Source organism: Canis aureus, chromosome 1 (assembly GCF_053574225.1).
Source record: "Canis aureus isolate CA01 chromosome 1, VMU_Caureus_v.1.0, whole genome shotgun sequence".
NCBI classification, from domain to species: Eukaryota; Metazoa; Chordata; class Mammalia; order Carnivora; family Canidae; genus Canis; species Canis aureus.
In genome coordinates, this window is record NC_135611.1 from 31,312,369 (window position 1) to 31,325,913 (window position 13,545).

Here is a 13,545-nt window from a genome sequence, read left to right on the forward strand (position 1 = left end):
ACCTAATCTTTAAGGCTGAGAGCCGCAGTGACAAAGTGTACAGAAAGAGAAAGCTAATCACAGTTCTTATTTGCATGATAGCCACATCAGTCTTTCTGCCTCGGTGCTCCTGTATTCACTTTCTCTCCAACAGATCAGAAGTTTCTCGTCTCTGGAGTCCAGGAAAATAAGTAGATTTTCCTCTATGCCAGTCAAGGTGAAGCAAATGTATTCCCCATTTTCACTAGGCTACCAGGAACTTCCAGATCTTTGTACTGGAACCCACAAGTCTTACAGCGAGTCTGGGTTGGTTCTTTGACTCTCCAGTTAATTCAGGCATTTGAATGGATTTGGGGGGGGTGGTGGAGAAAGAGCCAAACTATTGTTTCCCTGACCACGCCCCCCGGCTCTGCCTCCCACACCAAAGGAACGTTTTACCAGCAGTAAAACTTTACAACAGACTCTCCTTGGAGCCATAAGTGATCACTTGGTTGCATTTTCATGCAAATTAGTACCTCCTGTTTTCACACCCAGTTGTTTTTTGTTTTGTTTTGTTCTTTTGCCAGTGACTGAGAATCAGCATTGCAATTGTACCTTAATGATTTAAATCTGTATTTTAAATTTAATTATCACCTAAGCACCTGGTCTAAAAAAATTCCACTCCCCCCTGAGCCCCTCCTCCTGACAGAGAACAGTAATTCCAAACACTATTTAGGTTTCTCCTGAACTTGAATATATGATACTGGGTTCTGGTTCTTTTGTCCATTTGCAATTAACATCCAAGAACTGGGGAAGTAAATTGAAAGGGAAGAATCTGAAATAATAATACACAGGCTGGCACTAGGAAAATAACTTCCGGGGTAAAGGGACTGGAACAAAAAGAAAATGAACACAGATAGGGAGATACTAAGAAAACAGAAAAAGTCAAGGAATGATGCTTTATACCTCTGCCCAGTTCTACTTCAGGGCAGAACAGTTTCAGAGACACATTAGACAATCTCTTGTTCCATAGCTTAAGGCTAGACTTATAAATGAATGGAAAAATGTAATAATCCACTAATTCAAAACATTTAGTTTATAACAAAAGCTGTTCGTCAAAGAAGAAACTTTATATAAGGGACTCCCTCTAAGGAAAGCTTTGGAATGATTCCTCCGCAAATGCTCCCCCCTCCCTTATTTTTTGAACAATAAAAGCAAACAAACAAAAAATTACAACACACATATTATCATCTCACCAAACATATTATCACAGATTTCCAATTTGTGCTCTTTCATCCTATATACAGTTTTACTTAAAAGTAATTACACGGCCAGATGGCAAACAAGAAACAACTCAAATGAGAAATGATTCCAAAGTTAAATTATATAAATGCCTTAAATTAGCAAACGAAATTCCCCTTAGGAAAACAAATTTATAAGCAAGTGACCTTGATCTGCTTCAAAAGACGCGTCTCAGCCTCACAGCATTAGAGACAGGTAGTAGTGGGTGGGCTTCTAGATAAAAGCTCTCCAATGCACAACTCACAAGTCTTGGAGATCAAATCTCATTCCACGTATGTGGAGTTGGAAACATTATGCAGCTTTTCACATGTATATAACGGCGGCATCCAAATAGTCATTAAAAAGGTAAATAGTGAGCGCATACTAAATGCCATCTCTTTGGGGTACATCTGTGACATCCCTGCCTTTATGGAGCTTATATTATTTGACAGTAAACTACAATTACCTGGCATGTTAGTGGTAAGAGGTGAGTGGACAAAAGAAAAGGCTGAATAGGATAAAAAAGATTTTAAGGGCTGGGGAAGCAGCTGGCCTACAGTATTAAATAGAAATCAGGGTAGACCTCATTAAAAAGGCAAAATTGGAGTAAAAACCTTAAGGAGATGGCAATAAAACAAAAACCTACACTGAATTTCATCGGTTCTCATTTAAAGAGGGAATATGTCCAGTTGGGGGGTGGGGGTTCTTTGGGAGGGGGTGTGAAACACGTCCAGTCCACTAGGACTAGTCAGAGAAGTGTTCTAAGCAAATAAACTGTAGTAAGAGTCACACGGGAAAGAATTTCCCTTCTCACTCTATATTAAGTCTGATAGTAAGTGGCCATAGCTGTGTTGAGATATCACTATTTGGTTGCACATCAGTCAGTGGTAAGGCTAGGAGTAGAAAGCATGCTTTCATCCCAGCATCCAGGGTACATCAACCCTCTATGCATTATTCCATGCTGCCCCACTCAAGTCCAGATCCGCAGATGCTAGCCAGATAAATTATAGTATTTACCCCATTACACATTAGGTTATGTTTTGAAAGAGCTTATTAGTCATAAAGATTTCCCCAATAATTTTAACATGTCTTACTTTATACCCTGCATATCAGCAAGAGAACAGCCTTACAATTTGCCTTGCCTCAGTGTCATAGTATATTGAAGAGCCAGGTTTTTACGGAAGTGTCTAGTATTTTTTAATTGCTCCATTTATACATTCAACAGAAAATATATAAATTTATGGTACTTCTTCTTCCAACTTTAGCCCTACAATAGCATAAAAAAAAATAAGAAAAGAAAAGAAAAGATTTCAAATAACCCAGACATGGAAAATTTGACAGTATGGGGTAGGTAGGAGTGAAGAGCCCAACACTGGAGCCAGCCCACCCAGGATATTAGTCACTTAATAGAGGAGGGACCTCTCCATACCTTGGTTTTCTCATCTGTAAAATGGAGGCAATAATAGTATTTATGTTGTAAGGTTATTATGAGAATTTAAGGAGTTATTATTGATAAAATCCTTAGAACAGTACCTGGTATGTGGTAAGCATATATATTAGCTACATAGGTGAGTGAAATCTTAAGAGATAGCTAAGCAGCCTTAAGCTTAATAGAGGGTCAGTTATGTTTTCACAGAAGGGAAATCAAGTTCACAGATTTTAGTCTTCTTGCCTCAGAGTTAAACTACCAGCACCATGAATAATTCCTCTACACCTATCACTTCCAGTTGCTATTCTCTAACTTTTCTACTGCCTAAAATTCTCTCTTCATTTACAATAAATTCTCAGTGGTCACCAGTGCATCTCTAACTAGTACCAATGGTCTTCTCTCTCCTCTTCTAATTATTTTTAATTATATCCCACTATGACCCATGTCTTGAGCTTTTCATCAACACTGTATAACACTTGTGTGTTTCCTACATCTGACTGCTCCTTCTCTGAGTTCTAACAAACTTAACAAGCTTCAAAAAGCCTGTCCTTGGGACAACTGGGTGGCTCAGCGGTTTAGTGCCTGCCTTTGGCCCAGGGCGTGATCTTGGAGTCCTGAGATCAAGTCCCACATCAGGTTCCCTGCATGGGGTCTGCTTCTCCCTCTGCCTGTGTCTCTGCCTCTCTCTCTCTCTCTCTCTCTCTCTCTCTCTGTCTCTCATGAATAAATAAATAAATCTTAAAAAAAAAAAAAAAAACCCTGTCTTTAAACTTTTGTCCTGTGCTTTTTACTTATTCCCACCTAAAAACTTAATGAATTTTACCTGAGAAAGGCAGGAGTCAGCAAATTATGGCCCTTCAGCCAAAACTAGCTGACCCCTTTTTAAACAAACAAACAAAAAATTAAAAGAATATTTCATGACATGAAAATTCTAGGAAATTACAATTCCAGTGTCCAATAATAAAGCTGTAATGGAACACGTCTATACCCATTAGTTTATCTATTGTCTACAGCTGCTCTCAGACTGTGTTCATCAAAGACCGTATGGCCTGCAAAGTTGAAGCTATTTACTATCTGGATCTTTAGGGAAAAAGACTGATGATCCATGGATTATGCTACTGCCTTTAAACACTCTGCTCCATTTTCCTCTCCCACTATTGTCTTTCATTTGTCTGTCCTCCAGATCCATATTCCTAACCTCTACTTAAATTTCATGTTATCTCATGCTGGATAATTTAAGCCAATCTGCACCCCCCCTCCCTCCCCCCCCCCCCCCCCCCCCCCCCCCGGCTGCTTATCAAGAACTTTCTCATTTCTATTAGGGCTATTACAGTCAAATTTTCAATGAACCAGACAGATAGATTTAATCCTCAGTCAAAAATGAGAAAACTGAGAACTAGAAGCTAATGCAATGTAGGAGCTAAGATGAGAATCTGGGTGTCCTGATTTCTCTTTCATTAGCATATATTAAGTTGAAAAGATGTCTTTAGTTAATGTATTCAAATCAATGTATCTTTCAAAATTAGGACAGATAAATAATAAAAATATTTGAAACTAACTTTTCTTGAAAAATACTGCCAAATATTATAAAGAAAAATATATGTTCTCCACCACTTGAAGAATCCTGGTGGCTTATCCTAGTCCAGGGAATTCTATTATCACTACTAATGTATAAATATTTGCATCCTTATAAAGTTCTAACATTTCCAAATGCTTAATCTTTCTCTGAAATGAAATCTTATTTCTGACCAACATTTAAAATTTTTCTTCTAGGAATCATCTGATTACTTCTACAGCTCTCTGATTACTTTCTAGGAGTAGGTATACAACATATTAGCAAAGAGATACAGAAATATTTTGCAAAGTAATACATAGTCTAAAAATTTTAACTGTTAACTATGTATGCCTTTGCAGTCAACCACTCAGAAATTTTACACGGACAACTTATTAACTGCCATGTGTTCCACAACCGATGTGGACATCCGGGTTAAACGTAAATCAAACTTGGTTCCTGACCTTAGGAAGGTCAGAGTCCATTGGAGCAACACACCCAAACAGATAAGAATAATAAAGTAATGAATAAGCATAGGGAGAGAGATTAAGACCATGATGTTAATGGAAATGATGGCAAAGGGCAAACATTTCTTTTAAAAAACAAAGGGGAAGAGGAGACTCTTCGATAAAACACAGTCATGGTCACCCAAGGAGGTTCGGGATAAGTTTATAGGGGGGGTAATGTGGGGAAAGGTGGCAAGGGAGGTGGAGAGAGACAGGGCCTGACCATTGAAGGGGGCGAGGGGGTTTCATTGGTGGGCCAGCCTGTCACTGAGAGAGTTGAAACGGGAAAGCTGTAAGGCCAGTGTCACATTTCAAAGAGATCAAGGTGAGCAGTGGGTGTGAATGGGCTTAACCAGGGCAGAAAGAGAAACTGGGAGCTGGTGTAACAACCCATGCCAGATGTGAGGTGGCCCAAATCAATTTTCACTTGGGCAATTTTTCTACAACTTCTTTGGTCTTACCAGCCCGTATTAAAGTCTGTAACTTCAGAAACCATTATATACTTAAGGTGTAAAATTTAAAATTAAACCCTAACTGTTTAATAAATGATTCCATTACCACCCAGGTCTCCATCTTGAGTACAACCTGAAGTTACAACCTTCTTATTTTCATTAACGACAAAAGATTATATATTTAAACCCAAGAGTTGCTTAAGAGCAGAGCAGTCTGAGGCTCCCAAGACCCACAGATGAGGCTTCTATCCCCTCTAACACTTCCCCTACGTCCCCATCTCCACTGACACAAAACTTCAGGTCCTTCCCTGTGCATTCAGCGCACTTGTGGTTTTAAAAGTCTTTAGGTTGAATCCAAAAAACATTCATAAATTTTGCTAAACAGTTTTTACTAAAAAGAAACATTTTCATATACTATCCACAAGAAGTAATATGCAAGTATAGCATATAACATACACATTTTGAATCATACAAAATTTGAATCCTTGATCAATTGGAAATGGGATATACAATCAATAAAGATCACTCTGGTCTTCTAAGTTGAAAGGGACGGAAGAGAAAGAAAAATCAAATATAAAAGAGTTCTGGTCAGAGCCATGTACTAAAAGATAATTTTAAGTTCTTCTCAAAGGAATTTTACCTCTTCAAAATATGAAATTTCCCAGTCCAACCTTATCTATAAATAGGAATTTTACTGACTGTTGATTTGGTTTAGGCTATTTTTAAAAATCAAGTGTAACATCCAAAATAAAAGATTGTATGTGACTAAGTTAATTTAGGTGCCCTCGTTATCTTTACACATGGTTAGAATACTTGAAATACAATTTTTAAATCCACAGACACACCCAAGGATTCTTGTACTTTTTAGACCTGGAGCATTGGAAAACATCATAGCAGAAAGTATCCAATACCAGGCTCGTAGGCCTATAAAATAGTGTACACTTAATATTAAGAGATTTTAGAAATATTTAAAAGTTAACAAGCAAGATAATCTACTTAGACATTCATAATAATGCTTCAGTAATAAACTTATAGATAGCTGAGTCCTATCCTGCTTATTAAAAACAAAGTCTTGCCAAAATTCTAACTTTTGGGGATAAGAATTGTGTTTCATGTTTCTATAAACACACATTGAGGGCAATTATATAGAGTGTCTAATTTTTATCTATCAAAATAATAATCATTATTGAAGCTGTAAATCAAATGAGACAGATGAATTGATATAATCAATAAATGTGTAAATGAAAGAGTAACTTTAAAAAAACAGGTCTATCAAATAAAATAAAGATGCCCAGAGATAAAGTTGAATTTCAGGGAGCTATAATTTCATGATTAAAGGACTTTTAAAAAAATCTACAGTAAGTTTTTTTGATACAACTCTAATTTATGATATTAAAAAAACAGCCATAAAGATTTAACACAAATGATGAAAAATATGCTTTCTTATTATTCAAGACAAACTGAATTGACTACAGGTTCTGGCTGTTAGGCATTGAACTGATTAGAATCAACCCAAAAGGTGAGTTGGTTACATGTGATTAAAGAATTTCCCTCTCGTTTTTTCACATCTGGCATTTTTCTTACAAATTTCTAGTATTCCTCTCTCAACCGTCTAAGACCTTACACATTCAAAACTACTTCTTTGTGTTTTTTAAAAAAAGATTTTATTTATTTGAGAGAGAGCAGGAGCAGGGTGAGGGGCAGAGGGAGAAGCAGACTCCATGCTGAGCAGGAAGCCTGGATGCAAGGCTCAATCCTGGCACCCTGGGATCATGACCTGAACTGAAGGCAGAAGCTTAACTGACTGAGCCACCCAGGTGCCCCCAAAACTTCTTGATTCACTTGTCAGTTTTATGTTCTATTACTACAGAGCTGCCATGTAAGAGGAATATTAGAGCAACTGCCTGCACAGTAGAAAGACCAGCCTGCCATCTTCCAAATCCAGCAGATGCTAATGGGACAAGTAATATCACATGCCCCCTGATGGGATGAAATGCCAAGGATAAGCATCACCTATGGTAAAATCCAGTCAAACACTGTTGATAAGTTAAATTTTTCCAGTTTACAGGGAATACAATACATATATCAAACTAAAAGTGGAACATTTTGCTGGTCTGGCCTCTCTAGTAAGTCAATTAAATAATAATAATAATAATAATAATAATAATAATAGCAACATGCCAGATTAGAGATATGGGGACTACCACAATCAGATGCATACCCTGGACAAAATACTATTTTTAGATAAACCAGCCATAAAGAAAGGCCTTTTATAGACAAGTGAGGAAATGTGTTATACCCTGGGTGTGATTTTGACCTTGTACTTTCTACCGTTGCATAATGAGGTTACACACACACACACACACACACACACACACACACACACAAGGTAATGTTGTAGAAATACTGTCCTGGAATGAAATCATGTGTCTGATGACAGAAACTCATGAAGAATTATATTAATTGTCCCTTGAGTTATGTTATTTCATAATGGTAAGTTAAAAATTCCCAATGTTCTAGAACTTCAATGGTACAATGATCTTTTCTTTCTTCTGCTTCTGAATTAATCTTTAATGATGAATCATATGGCACATTGAAAACAAGACTGATGGAAATCTCTTCATCAATATCTGGTGAAGGGAGTTGGTGGGTGTAGAAAAGGAAACCTTAGGAGATGATAATGTATCAGTTCTTTAGAAGGAACCTGATCTGGTATCCACTTGGCCAGTTAATTCTGATGCTAGGAAACACCCTTTACTCTACATGTGTTGAAGCTAAAGGCTTCTGCTGTGGATCCTGGTTAATAATTTAGTCTAAAACCATTGCTACCATCTGCTCGGTCAATTTCAAAACGTCTGCTATCATTGTGACTAGTTTAGTCAGGCCACAATATTCATGTGACAAATGCTGAACAAATGAAAGGCGAGGCAGACAGAAAACATGCTATGAAAAAAAGAAATCCCAATCAAAGGTCCAAAACACAAAGGGAGCCCCTGCTGACAAAGCATGCAAAATTCAATCCTGCCTGCAAGGATGGAAGGATGCAATGTCTCTCAGGGAATGGGACAATCTGGAGACTGTCCTGCGATGATGAGCTCACACTGCAGAGCTCCAAGAAGGGAATGGGCCCTGAGGTTGGAAGTAACGGTGAACAGGGATATGGCAAGGCCAAGTTGAAAAGGGGAGAGTTCATGTTTTTCTAGACAGAGCTGAAGACAGTTCCAAAGAGCATCTAATCCACCCTTTTTTATTTTACAAAATAAGTGACCTGCAGTACGTCACAGAACTATCCAGCATCCATTCTAATCCTCCATCTTGAGCTCCAGTGCTACCTCTGCCTTCACTGGGAAAAGGCTGGTGGGGCAGGCTGCAAACGTCCACGCTCAGTTCTGCTTCTCTGCCTTTGCACTTGTCATTCTTCCACCCAGGATGCTCGATCCCTGACTTAGCCACTTGGCATGCTCCTGTGTGCTTCTCAAATTATACTTCAAATGTTAACCTTCCTTTTTTTTTTTTTAATTTTTATTTATTTATGATAGTCACAGAGAGAGAGAGAGAGAGAGAGACGGGCAGAGACACAGGCAGAGGGAGAAGCAGGCTCCATGCAGGGAGCCCGACGTGGGATTCGATCCTGGGTCTCCAGGATCGCGCCCTGGGCCAAAGGCAGGCGCCAAACCACTGCGCCACCCAGGGATCCCAATGTTAACCTTCCTTAAGAGGCATCCTTTGACAGACCTTTAGTAACTATTTCAAAAATATAGGCCATTTTACTTCAAGAATAATTTCCTCAAAAGTGAACTATGTTTGTCTCCCAGAAAGAAGACGGATAATTTCATTAACTGTAAGCCTCTTATGCTTGTACCAATTATTCTTCATGACATGTTGTATAGCTCTAATACATCCACCCACGTCGTACTGATTCATCTAATTCATTCTACTAAGCCTCTATTAGAAATAGAAAGGCTCATTCAGGAGAGCAGAGTATACAAGCTAATGTATATGAGCAGAGCTACATATCAATTAGCTCAATTCTAAAGTTAACTCACTTTACCTTTCCTAATTTAATCATTCAAAACACAGAATGCACATTAGAGGTCCATCACATGTCAGAGAATAATTTTCAGTGCTACTTAAATCTATAATAATGATATCCTTTTATAATAAAAATAACTGAAAGGGAAATGAACCTTAAATTTGAAAAGAAAAAAAATTAATTCAGCCTTTCTTTTAAAATCTTCAGGGAGGAAAGGAAAAAAAAATCTCATCGTGGAACAAAAAGCCAAAGTATAATGTGATGATATGAGAGATCTAATTGAAGAGTCACGTGATTACTAAAGAGCTTTATACTCTGGGCTCTCTTGTACTTTTACAACTGGACAAAAGGGACTTCCTAATAAAAACTGGTATGGGATGGGGTTGGGGGGTGGCTGACAAAATAAAGTAGAAGGTCGCCACCTACAGGGGGGCACTGTAGCCAATAAGACGCACAGGACAATGACTCCTGCTACTTACTGTTTCAGAAATGCCTCTGATTTAACACATCTCAAAAGAATGTTCTCATCTTCCTCCACGGAAGGAAGACCCAGACTCTATGATCTCTGTGAATTTTCATAAACTACCTTGCATCTGCAACCAAACACAGATTAAGGAAGCACCCCTGAATGATATAAAACATTTCTGAATCTATCAGGGAACAGCTACATTTAACTGAAAGACAAGGGCTAAGAAAAAAAGAGGTCCACCTCAATTTACAACCAAACCATAAGATCTTGCAATAAAGAAAGCCAATCATGAGTGTTTTCATTTAGTAAGAAAAGGATTCTGAAACCATACTGTCCACAAACACAAAAAATACTTTATTTAAAATGAAGGAGGGGCACCTGGGTGGCTCAGATGGTTAAGTGTCTGCCTTTGGCTCGGGTCATGATCTTGGGGTCTTGGGATGGGGCCCCACATCAGGCTCCCTGCTCAGCGGACAGTCTGCCTTTCCCTCTCCCTCTGCTCCTTCCCTGCTTCTGCACATGCTCTCTCTCTCTCTCTGTCGAATAAATAAATAAAATCTTTTTAAAAAATATAATGACTGAAGGAAAATTATATTTCTCATTGTTTAAATTAGATACAATTAATGATCAATAAGTATAAAGATTTAGAGAAAAGAATCACTTGGACTCATTTTTTTGTGTGTGTAGAACAATCTCACAAACGTTCAGTTTTTTTCTCTCCTTCTTAATTTCTTATATTGTTTCACATATGGTTAAGATGAGCGCTACAATTAATAAACTGGTGTGACCAACTGCTTTTGTTAAGAGGCCAGCTGGTTGACGTGCAAAATGATAATTAGACAAATTAAGATAGATGCTCTGGTTTGCTGAGGAACTGACAGCAATACTAGTTAAATGTCTAACTACATTTGGTTTTCTAGCAATGGTCAAGGTTGACCTAGGCAAGGATAACATTTATCTCCTTGGGTTGGGTTGTTTGTTTTTTGTTTTTGTTTTTTAATTACATTGCCCTAAACTATTGGATAGACAGCAGCAGAATTCTTCAAAAGGAGAAACCCTAGCACTGTATTAAGGGGGAGTGCTATGAAGGATCTGTAATTATGCTGGAGGTGTCACAGCAGGAGCAAGGGAAGGTCAGCCAGGCATAAAATGATATTCAAAATGAGTCTAGAGAGTACAGAACTTTCATTAAGGTCAAGCCAACGCTTTTGACATGAATAAACCTTCCTATAAGCTCGACATTTCATATTGTTTCACTGATTTTTCTCTTCAATTGCCGAGAGATAAGGATATTCTTAATAAGTAATCAACAAATGAGAGCAAGAGACATGAGTAAAAATATCAAATATCGCGTGGGGACAAAGGTTCAGGATCTCTACATTCTAGTCACCTAATATTTCTAAAGCAAGGAGTTGACAGTGTAGTTTCCTGAGCTGACACCACAGCAGTGCCTCTAGGCTTGCTGGCATGTCCCGGTACCAGGGGGCCATACAATTAGGGCACAGCTGGAAGGAAGAGAGGCATGCTGATTACAGAGCCCAATAATTAGGCCCACACAGAATTTGAGAAAAATCAAACGGCAATCAAAACAAGAATGCTGATGCTAGGTAATGGCTGGCCACTGACTTTGTTAAAATGATATGCTTAGCTTAGCTCCTCCCCAACAGACAGGATCATAAGAGTTTGAAACAGTAGGAAAAACAAAACAAAACATGGACTTCTCATCTTAGCAAATAAAATCATTATTAACAGGAAAGATTAAGATTAGCAGTTTTTTCATGCACCCCAACAATAGTTTCACCGTGCATTCAAAAGTAGAAAGCTTGGGACTGTTAAAGATGGAGGTGAAGACAGTTGGTAGTTTCATACACTGTAATTTATTTTTATATTTTTGCTATTTTCACTAAGGAGAAAAGGCAGAAGGGAGTAAAAAGCACTATAAAAATTTGACGGATGCTAAAGTCATGCGATCAGTGTTTTCCTGAGCCAGAATAAAAAGAAAAGTAAGATATCTAGGGAGAAAACAACACAGGAAGATTCTTAAAATGCCAAATAATTTTCCCAAACCTCTGTCGAATTTTACAGCAGCTCTCAGAAGACCCCAGCTCAACCTATTTTTATCACCGTCTCTGAAACACCCACCTCTTTGTGTGCAGCAGTCCATATAAATCATTACATGATAAAACATGTTCAAACGGAGCTGCCACCATCAAATTTCATTAGTTAAACATATTTAATCAAGTAAACATTTTGGCTCTTGAAGATAGTCCTAAAACAACTGCACTTTTCTCTACTTGTCTCGATGTTTATGCACAACGGGATGGAATGGAATTATGTTATTATAACTGCTTTCTGAAGAGAAATACTCACCAACTGCACCCCACTGGAGAGTGGAATCAGCCACAGACTCTGGAGGATAGATCACATTCATTATCAAAATAAACCCCAGAGCATCTACGGAGGGCTCATGCCAGCAGGGCATCCCATGTTGAAATGGGATAAAATTCACTTCATCACTCAGTAACCCTCTCTCCCTCTTGTCAACGCGATCACAATGGCCCATCCACAACCATAACTCTACTCTGAACTTTCTGGCTTCACTTATATTGTGTTTAACACCACCACTCTCTCTTGTCCCCCCCCCCCCGCCCCGCCCCACAGCCTCTTCTTTCTGCAGCTGCTGAATGCCACAAATAGCTTCTTGTATAATTTGACTTAGAATGCACCCCAAACTAGACATGTTGAATGGCAACGTGAATGCTTCATTCAGAGAGAACTAAAATGTGTAGAATGCCCTAAAAACATCACAGTGGTAATGGGGATCATTTGGGAGTCTTGGAGCAGAGGACTGCGTTCAGCAGCAGACTGCAAATTCTTCTCAGGTCTATGCAAATGGCAAGAGAATGGTTTCAGGAGATTCCCACACTGATCAAAGGACGACTAGCTAACTCCTCTGTCTGAATGGGGTTTCCCTAGAGTCGCCTCCGTTCTCCACACCTATTTATTTTTCTTCCTATTCTCCTAATACATGTACTTACTCTAAATCTATTAATGCTCTAGCATCAATGCTCCATTCTTAGGTTAATTTTTGAAATCATCTGGCTTAATGCTTTGTGTATTCCACACATGGCAAGCCCCCCTCTGATATTTTTGTGGGGCTAGAGCCAAATCCAAGTATTTGTTTTGCAAAGTCAGCTACTCCCCAATTTGGTACAATGTGACAATACATAATATCCATGGATACATTCAAAGACAGGGGATAATTACCCATCTTTATGAAAGGGGTGAAGGAGGGCAAGAACTGAGAGAATTTAAAAGCACCTATCCTGTAAAGCTGCAGCAAAAACTTCCCTGAGGAAATAGCTCACAAATAATGAAATAAAAATTCCCACACATATGATGGCTATTTTCACTTCACAAATAGAAGTTGGTTTTTTGGGAAAAGTTTTCCCAAAACTTTTATTTTCCTTATGTGTTGAAACTGGAATTTATTTTCCTGAATACCAAGTATATTGGCAATCAAATGATTACTACAGCTAGAGGACTGGGAGAAAAGTTAAAGGCAAAACTTTTGTTGCTACAGAAAAATGGGGAGCCAGAAGGTACCAGTGAATTACCTTTTAACTGCTCTCTTCCCACCATCCTTTCAGATTAACTGACAATCTCTTGAGGAAAGCAAACCTTTCCTGACCCTCTAATTCTGTGGCAGATACCTCCTATTATTCATTCACAAGACCCATACTTTTGGAGAGCCTGGGTGGCTCAGTCAGTTAGGCATCTCCCTTCTGCTCAGGTCATGATCCCAGAGTCCTGGGATGAAGCCCCATGTCAGGCTACCTGCTCAGCAAGAAGTCTGCTTCTCTCT

General features: G+C 38.6%; 1 protein-coding gene across 6 annotated transcripts in view; it reads right to left on the reverse strand.

Annotated features, from left to right (window-relative positions):
- NHSL1 (NHS like 1) overlaps positions 1-13,545 on the reverse strand; it is a 151,169-nt gene that overhangs the window by 70,970 nt on the left and 66,654 nt on the right. The window lies entirely within an intron of this gene.